This window comes from Cavia porcellus, unplaced genomic scaffold (genome assembly GCF_034190915.1).
Source record: "Cavia porcellus strain 051 isolate PalLab524CR breed Dunkin Hartley unplaced genomic scaffold, mCavPor4.1 scaffold_42, whole genome shotgun sequence".
NCBI classification, from domain to species: Eukaryota; Metazoa; Chordata; class Mammalia; order Rodentia; family Caviidae; genus Cavia; species Cavia porcellus.
The window spans coordinates 47,783-60,931 of record NW_026947525.1 but is presented as its reverse complement, the minus strand read 5'-3'; positions in this window follow the sequence as shown (position 1 = coordinate 60,931).

The following is a 13,149-nucleotide window of genomic DNA, read 5'->3' as shown; positions in this document are numbered from 1 at the left end:
CATTTGTTTCAGTTTATTTTGGATGGCAGCCATTCTTCCCAGAGTAAGATGAAACCTCAGTGCTGTCTTAATTTGAATTTATCAAATGACCATTTATGGTGAACTTTTCTTCATATATTTGTTTGCCATTTGTATATCTTCATCTTAGAACTGTGTGCTCATCTCTGATGCCCAGTTTTGGAAAGGGTCTTTGATGTTTTTCAGTTCTTTATATGTTCTGCATTTAAGTCCTGTGTCTTATATCCAGATGCTATCTCAATCTTTTTTTCTCTCTTGTCTGATTTCTTTTGAAGTATAAAATCTTTTAGTAATCTGACATCCCAGTTGTTGATTATTTGAAATATTTCCTATGCACTTTGCATTTTATTCATGAATTCTTGGTCTACTCTATGTCTCCAAGATTTCTACCTACCTTGTCCTCCAGTAGATTTTTGTTTCTTTTTTAATATTTAGATCCTTTATCCACTTGGACTTGAGTTTAGTGTAGGGTGATAGTTATGGGTCTAGTTTCAGTCTTTGGCATGTAAACTCAATGTTTCCAACACCATTTATTAAAGAAGCTATCTTTTTCCAATGAAGATGTTTAGCCCCTTTGATAAATGTAAGGTGGCTCTGTGTCTTTGTAGTAGTGTTCACATCTCCTAATCTGTTCCATTGATCCTCATCTCTGTTTCTCTGCCAGTACCATGCTGATTTTATTACTGTGGCTTTTAAATATAGTTTGAAGTCAGGAATCGAGATGCCTCATGTCTTGCTATTGTTGCCAAGAATCGTCTTTGTTATTCTAGTTTTCTTCGGTTATCAGATGAGATTTAGAAATATTTTCTCTAGATCTGTAAAGTATATTAATGATATTTTGATTGGGATTGCATTGAATGTGTGTAACAGTTTTGGAAGTATGTCCATTTTCTCAAAGTTGGTTCTTCCTAACCAACAGGAAGAAATATCCTTCCATTTTCTCAAATTCTCTTGAATCTCCATTTTCAAAGTAGTATAATTTTCAGCATATATTTCTTTTACATTCTTAGTTAAGTTGATTCCTATGTATTTCATTTTTTTCAGATGCTACTATGAAAGGCTATATTTTCATTATTTTTCTCTCATGGAGTTTTTTGTTTGTGTGTAGGAATGCTATTGATTTTTGAATGTTAATTTTGTATCCAACTATACTGCTGAATTTGTTTATTATCTCTAGTAGTCTTTCAATTGAGTTTTTGGGGTCTTCTAAGTAGAATATCATGTCATCTGCAAATAATGATAATTTAACTTCTTCTTTCTCTATTTTTATTCCTTTTATTTCTCCCTCTTGTCTGATTCCTCTGGCTAATATTTCCAGAACTATATTGACTAGCAGTGGTGACAGTGGACATCATTGTCTTGTTCCTGATTTTAGTGTGAAGCCTCTCAGTTTTTGTCCATTTAATATAACATTGCTGTAGGTTTGTAATAAATGGTGTTTATGACAGTGATGAACATAGCATCTATTCTGAGTTACTGCAGGTTTTTTTTAAACATGAACAGGTGTTGTATGTTATCAGAAGCTTTTTCTGCATGCATTGCAATGATTACATGATTTTTATTTTTGGCTCTGTTGATGTGATGTATTACATTCACTGATTTGTGTATGTGGAAGCATCCCTGCATTCCTGGAATAAATCCTACTTGGTTATGTTGTATAATCTTCTTGATGATTTTATACACTCTATTTATACACTATATTTTATTGAGAATCTTTGCATCAATGTTTATTAGTGAGATTAGTCTATAGTTCGATATATGGTTGGATCTCTCTCTGGTTTTGGTATCAGAGTGACACTTGCTTCCAAGAATGAGTTAGGGAGGACTGCTTCTCTTTCAATTTCATTGTTTAAGGGGTATTGGAGTCAGATCTTCTCTGAATTTCTTATGGAATTCAGCCCTGAATCCAGCAGGATCTGTGCTTTTCTTTGTTGCTAAGTTTTTAATCATGCTTTTGATTAAAGTAGCTGATATTGGGTTATTCAAAATTGGTATATATTCTTGATTAAGCATTGATAGTTCACATGTTTCTAGAATTCTATTTCTTCTGTTTTCCACCCTATGTGAGTAGAGATGTTCAAAGTAGGTGTTCATGATGTTTTGAATTTCCATGAGATCGATAGTAATTTCTCTTTTCAGTCCTTATTGTGTGTTTTTATCTTGATAAGCTTGGCTAGAATTTTATCAATTTTATTCTCTCAAAAAACCAATTCATTGATTCATTTATTCTTTGTATTTTTTTTTTGGTTTCAATTTCATTAATTTCTTCTCTAATCTTTAGAATTTCCACTCTTCTATGAAAGTTGGGTTTGATTTGCTCTTCCTTTTCTAGAAGCTTGAGATGTAGTTTAAGGTTATTTATTTGAGTTCATTCCATTTTCTTGATGTGACTACTTATTACTATGTATTTCCCACTTAGGACTGCTTTGTGTCCCATAGGTTGTGGTATGTTATTCTGCATTTTTATTGTATTATAAGTATTGTTTTATTTCTCCTTTAATTTCATCTGTAACCCATTGGTTGTTCAGAAGTTTGTTATTTAATATCCATATATTTATGCAGGTTTTGCAGACTTTTTGCCACTGATTTCCAATTTTAGTGCACTATGGTCCCATAATACACATGGGATAATTTCGCTCAATTTGCTTTTACTTAAAAATATTTTATGGGATAATATATGGTCTGTTTTGGAGAATATCTCATGTAGAGCTGAGAAGAATGTATGTTCTGATGTGGTTGAGTGCGATACTATGTAAACTTCCACTAAGTCCATTCATTCACAGGTATGATTCAGTTCTGTTATTTCTTTGCTGACTTTTTGTCTAGTTGATCTATCACTTTGTGACAGTGGTGTGTTTAGTTCTCCTATTGCAATTGTGTTCTTGTTTGTTTAGTTTTTCTTGTCCATTAGGATTTGTCTTACATAATTGGGTGCTTCTATATTTGGTGCATATATACTTATAATTGTTAGTTCTTCCTGTTGTATTTTTTGATATACAAATGTGAGTGGCCTTCATTAACTCTTTTAATCATTTTAGGTTTGAAATTCACTTTGTCTGCAAACCGAATAACTACCCCTGCTCTTTTCTGGTTTCCCGTTGCATGGAAACTGTTTTCCATGCTTTGATTTTTAATCTGGGTTTCTTTTTGAGTCAGATGTGTTTCTTTTATGCAGCATACTGTGGGATTCTATTTCTTGATCCATTCTGTCAACTTGTTTCTTTTGATGGGTGAGTTGAGCCCATTTACATTTATGGATATCACTGATATGTACTGGCTTGAATTTGCCATATCGTGTTCCTGTTTTTGGCTTCCTGTTTTCCTCCATGGTTTAGTTTTCTGTCCAGCCTCATGGTTTCTTTCTGTTGTTCTGGAGATTGTGGTCATTTTTATCTCTATCTAACATGTCTTTCATTATTCTTTCTAGGGTTGGTTTGGTGGACATGAATTTCTTCAGTTGTTCTTTATCATGGAACTATCTTATTTCTCCATTAAATTTAAATGAAAGTGTTGCTGGATACATCATTCTGGGCTGAAAGTTGTTTTCTTGTAGGGCATGAAATACTTCACACCAAGCTGATCCTTAACCTGAAGATTTGTGCTGAAAATTCTGCTGTGATTCTAATAGGCTTTCCTTGATAGGTGAGTTGTGTCTTTTTCTTTAACAGCTTTCAGTATTCTGTTTCTATGCTGTATGTCTCAGATCTTAATTATTATATATCTGGTTATAGATATATGTTGGTTGTGACTGTTTGACAGTCTGTATGCATCACTTTCTTGTATATCAGACTTTTACCACGTTTGGGAAATGTACTACTATTATTTCTCTGAATAGTTTAGTTATGTCATTAGTATCATCTCCTGTACTTTCACTGTCTGTTACTGTTATGTTTCTCTTCACATCATATTGAAGCTACTGAATTGTTATTTCATGTTGCTCTGTTGTTTTTAGAAGTTCTACCCTATCATGATCACTATGTATGAAACTGTCCTCAAGCTATCTTCAGCTTCTTATAAATAGCTTTAACAGCTTTCAATAGTTTTTTGTCTTGGATATCTCCTTGCACTTGTTTCAGCGATTCTGCTTATTTTCTACATTATTCATTCAAAGTTTCAATCAATTTCCCATGATCTTGTCTTTGTTAAAATCTATTTCTTCTCTAGCTATGTTGTGCAACTAGTTTAATAAGGTTGGTATTTCTGTCTTTACATGGGACATGCTTTCTAATTTGATTTCCACTATAGCCTCATGGATTTCTCTCTTTACTTCAGTTGCTATCTTTACAGAGAGTACTGGTATATGACTTTTAAGATCCTCTATTTCATTGTTACCTGTACTTGCTCCTGATTCACTAGATGTTTGAGATGTTTGCATTTTGCCAATTCACCTTGTCATTTTCATCCTTTGGGTACATATTTGGTCTTCTATCCCAACACAGTGGGGATTTTAGGGTCCTGTTGTGTGGCTGATGTTTGTGCAATTGCTGGGTACCAAAATGAAGAGGAGAGCCCGTCACCTGAATTCCTCCTGCTGGGCCTGTTTTGTGACTCCTATATTCTTCCTGGACTAACTAGCCTAAAAGAATAGATCTAGGCAAACTCTTAGTTCTTGCTATTGCTATGTCTTTAGGTTGTTGGAGGTCACCAGATCTCCCTGTCTATAGTGTTTGTGTCAGCTGAGGCCCTATTGTGTCACTGTGTGTTTTATAAGCTCTTTTAATTTTCTCCAAGTGAGGCAAGGCCTTTTTGGTGCACTGCTCAACTTGTCTGATGTTCTCTGTGTGGAGTGTTACTCACTCTCTTGCCAGGTTTGCCAAAGGTTTGTAGTTGGAGGGAGCTTCATTTCTGCTCCTATTTACCCACTGCAGACCTCTATTTTAGGGGCACACTCACCACACTGACTGAGCCTGCTGACAGCTTCTGTTTGCGTGAGGGGTTCCTGAGTCTCTCATCGAGCCAGCATGGTAATCCACTGTAGTCCAAAGTTTTAGGAGAAAGGGTCAGAGCCTAAGGTCAAATGTAATACTAGGTCCAGGAGGTGGGGGAGTTTCCAACTCTGTGGGCCTGAGTGGCAGTCCAGTGTGTCCTTTGTTGTCAGGTTGTGGGGCAGACCCTTGGTGGTAGTCCAGGAGTCTCAGGTGAACATCCATTTATTGTAAGGCCTTTTGTTCCTATCTCTGTTGGTCAGAGATATAAATCCCATATTCTACATGAAAGACAGTGCAAGTACCTTGTTGGGCTGTGGTTCCCAAATCAAGGCTCATGTGGTTTTGCAAAACCACCTTTCACATTTGAGAAGTTTCATCCATGAGCAACACCAGGCCTAGCAAGTAAAGTTAATGGCATGGGCCCTGCATTAACAAGGGTTTAGGTCCATGATTTTTGTTCTTGGTAGCAACACAGCTACCAGAGAAAACCACCAGGCCATCTGTACAATATGGTGGCACCTATAGAACAGTTTCACAATATTGCAGTGTGTCCATAATAATGGGTTTGATGGTGTCATGGATATATGGGAATACCCAGGTGGTGTCCTGGTCAGTGTAGGGATAGTTATTGTCAGCCCTAGCTGACACAGACTTAAGAGGCTTCCACAGTAAGCCAAACAGAGGGCATCACCCTGATGAGCTTGGTGCCACCCCAAATATCTGTATCATTTTTCAGTGATACACAGTTACACAGGTGAAGACATATCCACACCACAATGGGGTGCTCCAATGCTGCATTTACCTGTTGAACAAAAGTGGAGCTGCATCCAGTTATGCTCCTTAGTTCCCTGTTATCCACCCCCAGACACTGTACATAACAGGCCCCAGTCCTTGTGGTGCGGTCATGCTCTCCATATCAGCACCTTGCTGGTCTGGCATCTCTGGTCTCAGGCTGCTGCTATCAACAAGTTTATTAAAATCTGCTTATCTGCTTACAGGTTGTCCTTTTCAAATTCTGTAGAACTTGTCACATAGAGGCAGTGCTGGCTGGAATAGATTTGGCACATCTTCTGTGGGCTCAACTTTGTGTTATCAGCCCCATTTTCCCATAGCTATAACACCCATGTTGGGACAGTTTCACTCACATTTTAATTCAACTGTTACACCAGCTCCCATATTCCAGGGCTATACAGATTGTATAGGTGTATCATGTGTAGAAAGGAGTAGTCCCTCAAGTCCCCCTTCTTGGGCTAGGGGCTCCTCCACCTCCACCTTCTGTCAAGTAGCAGGTGTGAAGGAACTCACAGAGACTGTCCTGGTCATGGAGCCTTAACCTCAGAAGGAGGCAGAGCTCTCTGGTTCATGCAGTGTGATTTCAGCAGGAGCCTGCAGTGATTCGAAGGCCTTTGTGGGATCCACGTGTCTATCACTTCTGAAGGCCTTCAACATGCTCTTGGGAGTCATATGGACCCTTTCCAGTCCGTACATGTCTCTTAACATTATCAGCAATCAGGTAAGTGAATATTCATCTCACAAGGAAAAACCCTGCTCATGTATTGAAGAGCACTAAGAGCCTACTTTGTTTTTTAGGTCAAAGTACACTGGTATTGGTGAGGAAGGAGACTCCTTTTGCATTGCTAGAGGTATATTCACTTCAGAAATCATTTTGGTAGTTAATTTAACAGTAGCACATCAGACTAACTTAACATTCTGTGCATCCAACCCTATGTCATGAAGAGAATTTCACAAGCTATTCACATCAGCTTTGTTTTCCTAACTGAAAACTACAATGTGAATATCCAATAACATCTAAATGAATAAAGAAACTACAGCAAGCCATGAATTGAAATTCTAATAAAAAATATAAAAACACTGCACAGTAAACTCAGAATGATTGATTGGTGAAAGAAGGCAGAGAGGACACATTTTGTCCAGTCATTACATACATTTTCAAAATATTAAAAGATTCAAGGCAGACCAGTCTGTGCCTATCTGATACACGAGATAATACTCTGTTCTAATAAGAGTTGCTGTGGATCCGGAATCCAAGAGGCTTTTCTGAGGCTGCTACCATAGTAGCTTGGTGCACAGAGCTACATACTCAGTGAACATGCCACTCAGGAAGAATTTGCTCTCAGGCTTTGTCCTTTGTATACACGAAGGACTCAGGACAAAAGCCTAATGTTTCCTCTGTCTGGTTTCCCTTTTTTCACTCAAGGTTCATCAACCTCTCCTCAGGGAAGCTGCAGAGATAGCAGTGACTTCTTTGGAGCCAGAGATCCAGAGAGGAACAAAAAAAAAAAAACCCACCATACTGGGGAAAACAAAGGAAAAGATCAGGAGATTGGTCACAGTTATTTTGTGTGAACCTTAGTAGTACCATCACATAACCTCTGCCATAGTCAGTTATTTAAGAGTGAGTCAGGAACTGCAGAGAGAGCTCATGATACAATACTTGCTTACCATGCATGAGGCCCTGGGCTCAATTTCAGCACTGCTAATGCAAAATTAAAATAATAATAATAATAAGCCACAAAGTTAGGACCATAAGGTTGGGGATTTAGCTCAGTGGCATAAGTGCCTGCCTTGCAAGCAGGCAGTTGTGAGTTCGATCCCCGGTACTGATGAAAAGGAAAAAGACAAGAAAAAAAAAGTTAGGACCGTAATATAGGCAACAGGCTACTCAGGATATGGCCATCGCAAGATGAACTTTCAGCTACTAAGTAGGAGCACAGGCCACAGGCCTGGTGGCTCACACAGGTGTGAATATAAGAACTATGGACTTAGATATGGGGATGTAGCTCCATCCATAGTGCTTCCTCAGCCTGTGTGAGGTCCTGATTTGAGTCCACAGCACCAATATATAGAAGAAATTGAGATGCTTAGGGAAAATATGGATGGCTGAGTCGATGCATTTCCACACCCTCATGAAGCCACCAGGGAAACATGTCCAGGAGAGGAGTCTCATTTCTACCACCGCACAGGAGGAGCCAGCATTTTGTGCACTGTGTTCCACCTCTATCCTAACCTTTCCTGGATTTCACTTCTAATTCTATACTCTATGTATATGTGACACCAGCCCACAGATTTTACAAATGTTATCTCACATCACTGATGATGTTCCCAGGTGGCAGATGCCAGAATGACCTCCATAGAGCACACTAACACATTGGGAAGCTCCTGAGAGGCATGGTGTCTTGTCTAGGTTGACATAAGAAACCAGAAAAACAAGTTTTATCCAAACCCCAGACTTTTGCATCAGAGCTGAGACCCTGCCTGTACTTCTGTTTTTTCTTAGCCATGGGAAATATTTGCATCCTGCCAAGGATCCATCACTTGGGTGAAGAAGCTGTTGTTTATTGTGAAGGACAATGGAGAGTCATTCTTTGGGATTCCCTATTATCTAAAGCAGGAATTTCTGTGAGACATCATGGTCCACACAGAAATTATGCAGGAAGCTGGTGGATGCATTCAGTTATCAATTTACTAGGCTCTGACAGATGTAATGACCAGATTAAACATAACACTGTTGTCTTGTGCTTTAATGTTTTACTGGCCACAGAGTCTCCCTGGAGAGAACACCATGTAATACTCATATTACTGTGAATGTGCCTAACTTCCTGGCCTCTGTACATGTGAACACATAATAGGGTTAGGAGAGTTCCTCTAAGGCACACAGCATGAGGTGAAACATCATTATATAAACTGAAGATTGAGGAAAGGCAGGCAGAACCCACACTCTCTGTCCACTCACTTTGCAGTTATTTATAGTACAGCACCCCTGTAGAGTGACCATGAGCAGAGTAGCACTGCAGACACCACTCTTGCTCAGAGACAATAGGGCACAATGGTTGGAAAGGGAGGTGTATGTCAGGCTTCCCTGAAGAAGGGAGGACAGGTGGTCACAGCAGTATTAGGGACTTCTGTCAGCACGTGAGGACCCCCTGGGCCAGCACTACCCCATTCAAGGCAAAGAAAAGGCTGGGGCAGGGCTCTGCAACTGCAGCAGGAGGTTGATGTCCAAATCTATAAGATGCCCAGTTGAGTTAGACCAACCTGAGCTCACTGAAAATGAGAAATGAAGTCAGGATTTGGCCTGGGTCTGTGGGCCTCTGGGGAGGGCATGGGACACTTTATACAGACAAAGACTCCAAGATTTGGGGCCTCCTGCAACACTGAGACATGCAGAAGTGAGTAGGTCAAAGAAGAATGGGAAGCTTCCTTGGGGTGGATTTGTTCACAGAACTGTCTGTGACAGGCACTGGGAAGTTCTAGGGCCTGCAAGGAACAAGGAGTTGGTGATTTTTCTCCTTCTGCTGACACAGGGTAGTAGCTAACTGAGCTCAAGTCCCATATGCAGAGTTTATGCTAGAGCCATCTACAGTGACCTCGCCAGCTTTGGGATCAAAAGGAAAACTATGGCGAGGCAGCCTGTTTTGCAAATTCTAGAGCTGAGACTTTTACTGGCTCCACAGCAAGCATCCTGAACTCCGCTTAGGGTGACTCCTGCAAAGCACCTGCCTTTCCTTTCCCCTCTCATTGTAAAACTTGTATTATTTTCAGTTTACATTTCTACAACTAAGTTTGTAATTCTTCTGCACATTAAATTCTAGTACAATTTACCTTTAAAGATAGGATGCCATTTGTTTCATCTTGTTCAATTCAGTAACATATAAGTACATCATCTATTTGTACAATTTCCACATCTGTTGATTTCTAGCTCTCTACTCAGTTTTGAACCCACCCATACCCCTGTCCTCTCCTGCTATACCCCACCCTCCTCTGACCTTTTTCTCACTGCAATTTAGTATTCTGGGTCTTTAATAATCATTTATCAGATTCTTTACTGGAAGACACTGGCTGCTGTTGCTCTCTGATAGGAGAGAAAACCCCAGGTAGACAATTCTATCAGGAAAATGTAGAGACCATTGTGTATCTACTCATCTTTTCATTTTGGAAAAATGTTCCCATGAGTTCAGTGATAGAAGGGAGCTATAAAGGTGTGATTCATTGCATTTGAAAAACAGAAACAAGTATAATGTAGAAACTACAACAAGAAACCTTTCCTTACAAGCCATAGTCAGACAGATAGTTTGTAATACAGGTGTAAAAGAGGTGTCATGAGTTCATTCTGTGAGAGATGAAAAATTCTTATAAATCAAAAGAGAATCACCACAGGTGACCAACAAGGGCAGAAAACGTTGAGCCTCCAAAGCTGATTCATGCAGGCACACATCCCTGAGATGTGCTGTGTCTCCATCTGATGGCAGATGTTAAGGCAGGTGCTGAACAGCACTGGGGAGAACATGGGGGGCAGAGCAGAGCCCCATCTTGCAGCTCCATCAGAGTGCTATGACTTACAGAGGTTTATGACTTACGGAGAGCTGCACAACTTTGCAAAATTTCTTTTCAGGAGTTTGATTCACAGCTGTTTGAAGTGGGAAGGATTTGGGAACATCCCTATCTTCCACGTAAAGTGTGTGGAGCATCAGTGTGGGCCACAGGATGCAGGGAAAACTGGGGGGATGCTGAGATTGGTCTCCATGGGTCCACAGGAAAAGAAGCCAAGGAATCTGATCATGAAATAATACATGGGTGTGAGAATAAGGATCTCGGTTTTCAAAGTGAAATGTCTCTGACATTATGGGGTTCTGTCCTAGATTCCAGATCTCCCAAACTAGTTTATGGTGGAGGTTAAAAAAAGTGAGAAATTATATGATTTGTAGGGCTCCACTTTGAGGGTAAAGACAAAGGATTCTCTGTGTCAGTCCACTTATATTAGTACCAAGGACAAAGGGCAGAGAAACTGAGGAAATTACAAGCAATGAGCAGGACCTTGGGAGTCAATTCAAGGATATCTCGAAGTAATGAATCAAGTCAATTCAGTAGCACTGTCTACTGACATGGTAGAAGTGAGGCTGTAGGAGTAATCTTTGCATCTGCAGTCTCTACCTAGTTAATTGGTGTTTTAGCCAGACACAGCTGTAGCCTTATCATGTCTTTTGAGGTATCTCTGGCCTCAAAAGCCACTACTGGCCTCAGCCAGGACCTGTGATTCATAGAGGCTCACTTACTATGAATCAGCTCCCATCTCCAGCCAAGGGGCCTGGGCCTTGGACAGATTGACAGATAAACATAGAAAGCCAATTAGTAAAATTTAAATCCTGCTAAGAGCCACTTCACCTCCTAGTGGTTTCCAACATGACGTCAAGGTGCATCCACACATAGACATGTAAGAATCTATGTCCAAGAATGGTGTCTCAGCACTGTAGTTCCTTGTGGTGACCCTGGCTCAAAATAAAAAAGAATTTTAAAACAGAAGTTAGTCTAGTTCAGTGCAAGGCCCTTGTCATAGTTTATGTCTGTGGCCCCCAGGCCTCATGCATTTATATTACACATTTGTGACTGGGTCATTGTTTATCCCTTAGACTGAGGGTGTAAGTGCTACACTGACCTAGGGGTGGAGCCAGGATGTGATGTAATGGCAGAAAGAAGGCCTGTCTTGCTCTTTTACCTGTTTCCTCCTTGCTGTTTGTAGCAGTCATGAACCTTGGCCCTGCCATGCCGCCTGCCTTAAAGCCAACTGAGTATGGACTGAAACTTCCAAAAATTGTAAGAAATAAACCTTTCCTTTCCAAACTTTTGGCATCAGGTATTTTGTCTCAGCAACAAGTGTAAAGTAACTAAGACAGCCCTGCATTCAATTCCTAGAATTCAGTTAAGGAAAAAACAAACAAACAAAAAAACCAAAAAATTGAGAGCAAGGGGAAGGCCTGCAGAGTACCACTGCTTGGGCTTTCTGAAGAGCAATGTGCCCCAAGTACCTTGAGCCTTCACACCTTTCTTTGGCAGTCTGATTTTAAAAAATGATCAGTTCCATGAAGGATGGTGAAAGGAGGATGTGCACCCAAGAATACAAAATCTCAGTCATGGTGGAGAAGAAATTTTGAATTCTCTACTAAACATTATGGTGACCACAGTTAATAAGAAGGACAGCTTTCAAAACTGCTAACCAATGGGATTTGCAGTCCTAGTCACTGTGAAAGAATTTGTAGATTAGTAATGTGGTAGGTACATTAACTAGATTGATTCTTTCTACAATGGAGCCATAGATTAAAGGCACATTTTTATCCCATAAACTTACATAATTATTGTGAATTTCTAAGTAAGGATAGCCTCCCAGCACTCTGGGAAGACCACAAGTTTAAACCTAACCTGGGGAACTGAGTGAATTATTTAGACCCTGTCTCAAAAATTAAAAAATAAATAAATAAAAACAAATTTTAAAAGTATAGGGGCATATAGCTCATGCAGAAATCCCCAGGATCACTAAACATAGAATATAAACTGCATAATATGAAACTGCATACCTCATACTAGTTTCATACTATGCAGTTTTAGAGTATATAGTTATATAAAGTATACTATAGTGTATAAATATACTATAGTTTCATAGTATATAAACTGCATAGTATGAAATCTTCAATCTATTTATAAGGGTTTTCATATTTCCTTTATTAGTATCTATTTGTGCTACATTAAAATAAGAGGAAAAAGTGTTTGTTCGTTTTGTTCTGAGATAAGGTCCTTCTATGTACTACAGCCTGACCTTGAACTCACCAAGTATTTCAGGCTAGCTTGGCATTCCCTTGAGGGTTAGGCACCTGTCTAACCCTCCAGAGTGCTGGGATTACAGGCATGAACCACAATGCTCAGCAAGAAAATGTTTTTTTTAAATTTTATTTTAAAGAGAATGAAGCCAAATGAAACAAAACAGAATAGAATAGAATAGAATAGAATATTTTTATCAAAATAAAAAGACGAACATGGTAGATGACTTAAAAACAAAATCTAACAGTAGGTTGTGTGGCCTGTCTCTCAGTCTGCACAGAAAATGACTCAACATCTTGTTGATCTCCAAATTTTCCAAGATAATTGGACAAATACCTAGATTTTGAAAGATGTAAACATGGTTTGTTTACACGCCAGTTCGTGTCAAGTGTCAGGGAAAGAGCAGAGAACTCTGAATTAGTATTTCCAAATTCTGGAATTTATCCCATGAAAAAAGGATATATGCTCAATGCGATTTTTCTAAGAGGGAAGTAGAATTTTGTTCATGGTCAGTAACAGGATAACTAAGTAAACCTCTACCTATGCATATAATATAAATATTCAACACTATGCAAATATATAAATGATATGA